The following is a 6823-nucleotide window of genomic DNA, read 5'->3' on the forward strand; positions in this document are numbered from 1 at the left end:
TAAATAATTCCGCTCGGAAGAAAAATAAAAAGAAATACTAAACGGACTCCAAAAATCCCGAAGTAAATTTTCCCGGGCTTCTAAAATCAAGCCCGAAAAAGTGAACATTTATTTGGCCCCTAAATGCAATTTTGAAAAAAGCGCAATTTTCCTAAATTCAAATAAAATACCGAAAAACTCCGAAATAAATCTTATTTGATTTTTTTATTAAATCCTCAATATTTCTATATTTTGGGAAAGTCATTTTATTCCCCCTCTCATATTTTTGTAATAGAAATAATTGATGATAAAATAAATAAAATCAAATGATCCTGTTTACATAATTTGAGAAAACTCAAATATGTAAATAACGAAATCCCCAACTCTCTCCGTGGGTCCTTGAGTTGCTTAGGATTTTCTAGGATCAAAACCAAAAGCAAAATAAAATATGATATGCATGATGACCTAATGTATAACATTCCAAATTGAAAATTTGGGATGTTACAAACCTACCCCCCTTAAGATGAATCTCGCCCTTGAGATTCGGGTTGGCTAGAAAATAGGTGAGGGTGGTCCTTGAGCAAATCTTCCTCTCGCTCCCAGGTGGCTTCATCCTCCGTGTGGTGGCTCCACTGAACTTTGCAAAACTTGATAACCTTGCTACGAGTGACCCGACTGGCAACCTCGAGGATCTTGACTAGTCTCTCCTCATAGGTCAAATTGTTATCCAACTGAATTGCTTCTAATGGCACTATGTCTCTCAAAGGTATGTCGGCCATCTCCGCGTGACACTTCTTCAACTGAGAAACGTGGAACACATCATGCACTCCTGACAATCCTTCGGGCAATTCCAACTTGTAGGCCACTTCTCCCATACGCTCCAAAACTCGATATGGTCCTACAAATCGTGGCGCTAACTTCCCCTTAACTCCAAAGCGCTTAATCCCTCGAAGTGGGGATGCTCGAAGATAAGCTCTGTCTCCGACTTCGTAAACTGTCTCCTTGCGTTTAGAATCTGCGTAGCTCTTCTGCCTGGACTGAGCTACCTTGTGCCTATCGCGAATCAACTTCACCTTCTGTTCCGACTCCTTAATCAAGTCAGGTCCAAACAACTGATGATCTCCAACTTCGTCCCATGACAACGGTGTCCTGCACCTCCTTCCGTACAGAGCTTCGAAAGGGTCCATCTTCAAACTGGTCTGATAGCTATTATTATAAGAGAACTCTGCATATGGAAAATTATCATCCCAACTAGATCCGTAATCTAGCGCACAAGCTCTCAGCATGTCCTCCAAAATCTGATTGACTCTCTCAGTCTGTCCATCTGTCTGTGGATGAAAAGCTGTACTAAATTCTAGCCTAGTACCCAAAGTCTCATGCAACTGCTTCCAGAACATTGAGGTAAACTGGGTTCCTCTATCTGATACGATGTTCCTCGGAACTCCATGCAAACATACGATCCTGGTCATGTATATCTTTGCCAACTTAGCACTGGTGTAAGTGGTCTTTACTGGGATGAAATGAGCTACCTTCGTCAATCGATCAACTACACCCAAATCGAGTCATAGCCTGAACGAGTCCTTGGTAATCCTGTGATAAAATCCATGCATAGCTTATCCCACTTCCATTCGGGTATCGGCAATGGTTGCAACAATCCTGCTGGCTTCTGATGTTCTGCCTTTACTCTCTGACATACGTCACAAACTGCTACATACTCCGCAATATCCTTCTTCATTCCGGTCCACCAGAAAATATCCTTCAAATCCAAATACATCTTGGTATTTCCTGGGTGAATCGAATACGGTGAATCATGTGCTTCTTGCAGAATCAACTTTCTGATCTCTGGTCATTGGGTATTTAAACACGGTCTTCAAACCATAGGGTGTCGTGCTCATCCTCACGAAATCCTTTAGCTTTTCCTTTGCTCAGTTTCTCCTTTATAGAAGCAATCTCCTTGTCAGTTTTCTGAGCTTCTCTGATTCTATCCATCAAAGTTGAATGAATCTCTAGTGCTGCTACATAGCCTCTCGGAACTATTTCCACATATAGTTCACGAAGATCCTCTGCTAACTCCTTGGGTATTTCTCCCGTCATTAACGTATTGACATGGCTCTTGCGGCTTAATGCATCAGCTACTACATTAGCCTTTCCGCGATGGTAATGCAATCTCATATCATAATCCTTGATGAGCTCCAACCATCTCCTTTGTCTAAGGTTCAACTCCTTCTGTGTGAAAATGTACTTCAAACTCTTGTGATCCATGTACACCTCACAATGATTTCCAATGAGGAAATGTCTCCATGTCTGCAAGGCATGCACTACGGCTGCTAACTCCAAATCATGCGTGGTGTAATTCAATTCATGAGGTTTCAGTTGTCGTGAAGCATACGAAACAACTCTTCCATCCTGCATAAGCACTGCTCCAAGTGCTCGACGTGAAGCGTCGCAATACACCTCATAATCCTTGGTCTGATCTGGCAAAATCAACACTGGTGAGGTAACCAAGCGTTTCTTCAACTCCTGGAAACTAGCCTCACACTCCTCAGTCCATTTGAACTTAGTATCCTTCTTTAGCAACTCCGTCATAGGCTTCGCAATCTTTGAGAAGTTCTCAATAAATCTCCGGTAGTATCCTGCGAGTCCAGGAAAACTCCGGATCTCTCCAACTGTTGTTGGGGCTTCCCACTTGGTCACGGTTTCAACTTTAGCGGGATCTACTGCTATACCTTCTCCGGATATAACGTGTCCGAGGAATCCTACTTCCTTCAACCAAAACTCACATTTGCTGAACTTGGCATATAATTGGTGTCCTCTGAGCTTTCCAAGTGACAAACGCAAATGCTCCTTATGCTCCTCTTCATTCTTCGAATATACCAGGATATCATCAATGAACACTACGACGAACTTATCCAAAAACTCCATAAACACTTTGTTCATCATGTTCATAAAATAGGCAGGCACGTTAGTCAGACCAAATGACATAACGGTATACTCATACAGCCCATACCTAGTGGTAAAAGCTGTCTTCGGAATATCCTGTTCTCGAATCTTCAACTGATGGTACCCTGATTGCAAATCGATCTTGGAAAATACTTTAGCTCCTTGCAACCGATCAAACAGATCGTTGATCATTGGTAGTGGGTACTTGTTTTTTATTGTTACTTCGTTCAGTCCTCGATAATCAACAACCATCCTTAACGATCCATCCTTCTTCTCCACTAGAAGTACTGGCGATCCCCAAGGGGAAGAACTTGGGCGAATGTAACCTTTATCCAGTAACTCCTTAATCTGCTTCTTAATTTCCACCAAATCCTTTGCTGGCATCCTATATGGTCTCTTTGATATTGGCCCAGTGCCTGGCAAAAGCTCAATCAAAAACTCAATGTCTCTATCCGGTGGCATGCCTGGCAACTCTTCGGGAAATACATCAGGAAAATCCTTTACCACTGGTACTTCCTCCTGCACAACTCCTGATAAGGAATTTACTTGTGTCCTTTTTGGCACATGACGGGATACATACTTGATCCTTCTCCCTTCTGGTGTGGTAAGCAAAATTGACTTACTAGCACACTCAATATTCCCTTCATACTTTGATAACCAATCCATGCCTAATATCACATCCAATCCTTGAGATTCCAATACTACTAGGTCTGAGGGAAAAACATAGTTACCAATCCTTAATGGTAACCGATCACACCATAGACTAGCCATATACTCTGCTCCTAGCGAGGTTACTAACATGGGTGACCTAAGGGCTTGGGTTGGTAGGTTATACTTATCCACAAATCTCCTTGAGATGTATGAATGCGATGCACCAGTATCAAAAAGAACGAGTGCAGTAAATGACTTAACCAAAACTTACCTATTACTGCATCGTGCTGAGCTTCAACCTCCTCCACGCTAACGTGGTTCACCTGTCCCCTATTGAAAGGGTTCGGCTTCTTCCCAGAACTTTCATTGCCATTTTGGCCTTCAGGACATTCATTTGCATAATGTCCTGGCTTCAAACACTTATAACAAGTGACTTGACTCAAGTCCTTCTTGGCTGGGGTTGATGGGGTGTTGCGGTTCTGTCCATTGCTTCCTCCATTCCCATTACCATTCTTGGTGCCATTGTGATTGTGCGAGCTACCTACTCCATGGTTATGCTGAAAATATCCTGCCAGCCTAGGGGTAAAACGTGGCTTCTGCTGAGCTTCTGAATTATACTTTCCTTGTCCATACTTCCTCTTGCGGTTCTCAATTTGCTGCTGCTTCCCTTCAATCATAAGAGCATGATCTACCAACTCCTGGTAGTTGTTGAAGGTGGCTACCATCAACTGCATACTCAACTCATCATTCATTCCTTCCAGGAACTTCTCCTGCTTAGCTGCATCCGTAGCAACGTCATCTGGGGTATAACGTGCTAGCTTACTAAACTCCTCCACATACTGGCCAACTGTCCGTCCTCCTTGGCGCAAGTTACGAAACTCACGCTTCTTCATGGCCATTGCTCCTGCTGAAACATGGGCAGTACAGAAAGCCTGCTGAAACTGGTCCCATGTGACAGTGTCGACTGGGAAGGTGGCTGTGAAATTCTCCCACCAAGATGCTGCGGGTCCTTCTAACTGATGTGCGGCAAACTTCACCTTCTCCGCATCTGTGCATCCTGCTGTGGTCAACTCCCTAGCTATCTTGCGGAGCCAATCATCTGCTACTATCGGATCGGTGCTACTGGAAAACACCGGCGGATTTAGCCTAAGAAAACGGGCTAAGTGATCAACAGGTGGTGGTGGTGGGTTGTTGTTGTTGTTCCCCTGATTCTGATTCTGAACTAGCAACTGCATCAAAGTGTTCTGCTGCTGGATCAACTGAGTGAGCTCCGGCGGAAAGGCAAATCCGGGGTCACGTCTCGGAGGCATTTGAGGGTTTAGAAAAGATGAGATATAAGAATAGAGGGGGTCTAAAGAGAAAACACTACCCATATGCACATGAGGCAAAAGCAAACAATTCACTTCACTCAAACAACAAACAAAGGCATCCAATCGATCTAGCTATCGCAAAGTGCTCGGACTACTATATTTACATGGTGGACTACTACTACTGATGAGGTGGTCTACTAGAAATATTCTACGGTTGTAGACTCCATGATATCTGCTCCTGCTTCATCAACATAGTCGTCATTGCTACTATCTTGTTCCGAGTCGGTGCCGTCGATGATGATGTAGTCTTCCAGGCTAATCTCCTTGGGTTCTTCATCTTCATCTACTGGTGTCGGGCCTCCCATAAATATTCCAATCTTCTTGATCAGGTCGTCATTCTTCTCCACCAATACTTCAATTTCTTCTTCATAATCTTCACGTGTAGCCTTGAGTTCTTCCTCTAGTTCCATGATTCTAGTCTTAGCCTTCTTCAGATCTATCATGTCGGCACACATCTGATTCTCCTGTCGTCGAATGTGCTGATTTAACTCCTGAATAAAAGCTGCAATTGATCTATCTTTCCTGGTGCTGATCATCTCCCAGTGTTCATCTCGGCGTCCGCAAATCTGGTAGATAGTATCGTTGAGATCCTTGCGGTAGACTTCTCCAATGCGTCCCATGGCGATGTGAGCTGCCATACTCTTTCCTAGACTCCAACTTGGTGCATCTAAAGAAAACTGTATGGGCTCAGTGACGGGCATGAACGTCCTTCCTGGAACTTGAACTTGAATCATCCAGCGCTCTTCTTCAGGTAAAGTGGCCTTGTAGGTTCCCGTGAAGCTTGGTATTCCTATGTTCAGGTATCTAGTGACTTCCTTCAAGTGGCGTCCAAAGGGTGTATCTTCATCCGGTTGGGTGAACTTGTTCCTTGCATCCGCCATCCTAAAGAGTAGAGAAGATGAGAAGTCAGAAGAGAAGAGAGGGAGTAGTGATCTAGGTCTTTAGCTTAGTGGTCGTGTCCTACAGTCAGCGTGTTCTCTGATACCATCTCTGTAGCGACCAGACCTCAAACAGTCTGATCTCTGTGCTCCGGTGTCATCCCTGGATCAGTAATGCTGACACCACACAGTACTCGGAGGATTTATAGCAGAGTAGCAATCACACACTTATTACATCGAATGTCTCAAAAGAGAACTTATTACAATAAATATGGCTTAAGGCCATCTAATAACGATAACAGCGGAAGGCTTGGAAGATAAGTGAGTCCATCAACTCCAACGGCATCACTGAGTATAGAACCACGACCTAAAAACTCCTTAATCGTCGTCTGAAAAGTCTGCAACATTAACGTTGCAGCCCGGAAACGGGTCAGCACATGGAATATGCTGGCAAGGTAACACATAGAGAGTAATGGAATGAAACAACTATACTATATGCATATTTGGCTGGTGGAAAGCTCTATGGTTACAGTTTTTGCGTAAAGCCAATTTTTCCCTACTTCAAAGGAATAAAATTATTTACTATCAGGGTGGTTGTTAAACATTGAGAATGGTTGACAGCATTCTCAATCCCAATTAAGTAAGATCATTAACCCAACAAAATTAATTTTAGAGTAACATGTTGAGATTCACATGATAATCCAAGTACTAGATACTCAAGATGTCCATAACCGGGGACACGGCTAACCATGATTAGTTTGTTACACTCTGCAGAGGTTTGTGCACTTTTCCCCACAAGACTCGATCACCTCCGTTGGATTTCTCGCACTACATGGTGTTTGAGAAACGAATGACCGAGACATAGTCTTTCAGAAGCGCTAGCACCTTATGATCGGGTAGACCATACCACCTACATCCCCTACATCTGCTAGTCTACCATTGTAAGAGTTCGCACAACCTAGTCAACTATGCCAGAGCCCATAATGGCATGTGGCTGCACACGGA

Source organism: Triticum dicoccoides, chromosome 1A (genome assembly GCF_002162155.2).
Source record: "Triticum dicoccoides isolate Atlit2015 ecotype Zavitan chromosome 1A, WEW_v2.0, whole genome shotgun sequence".
Taxonomy (NCBI): Eukaryota; Viridiplantae; Streptophyta; class Magnoliopsida; order Poales; family Poaceae; genus Triticum; species Triticum dicoccoides.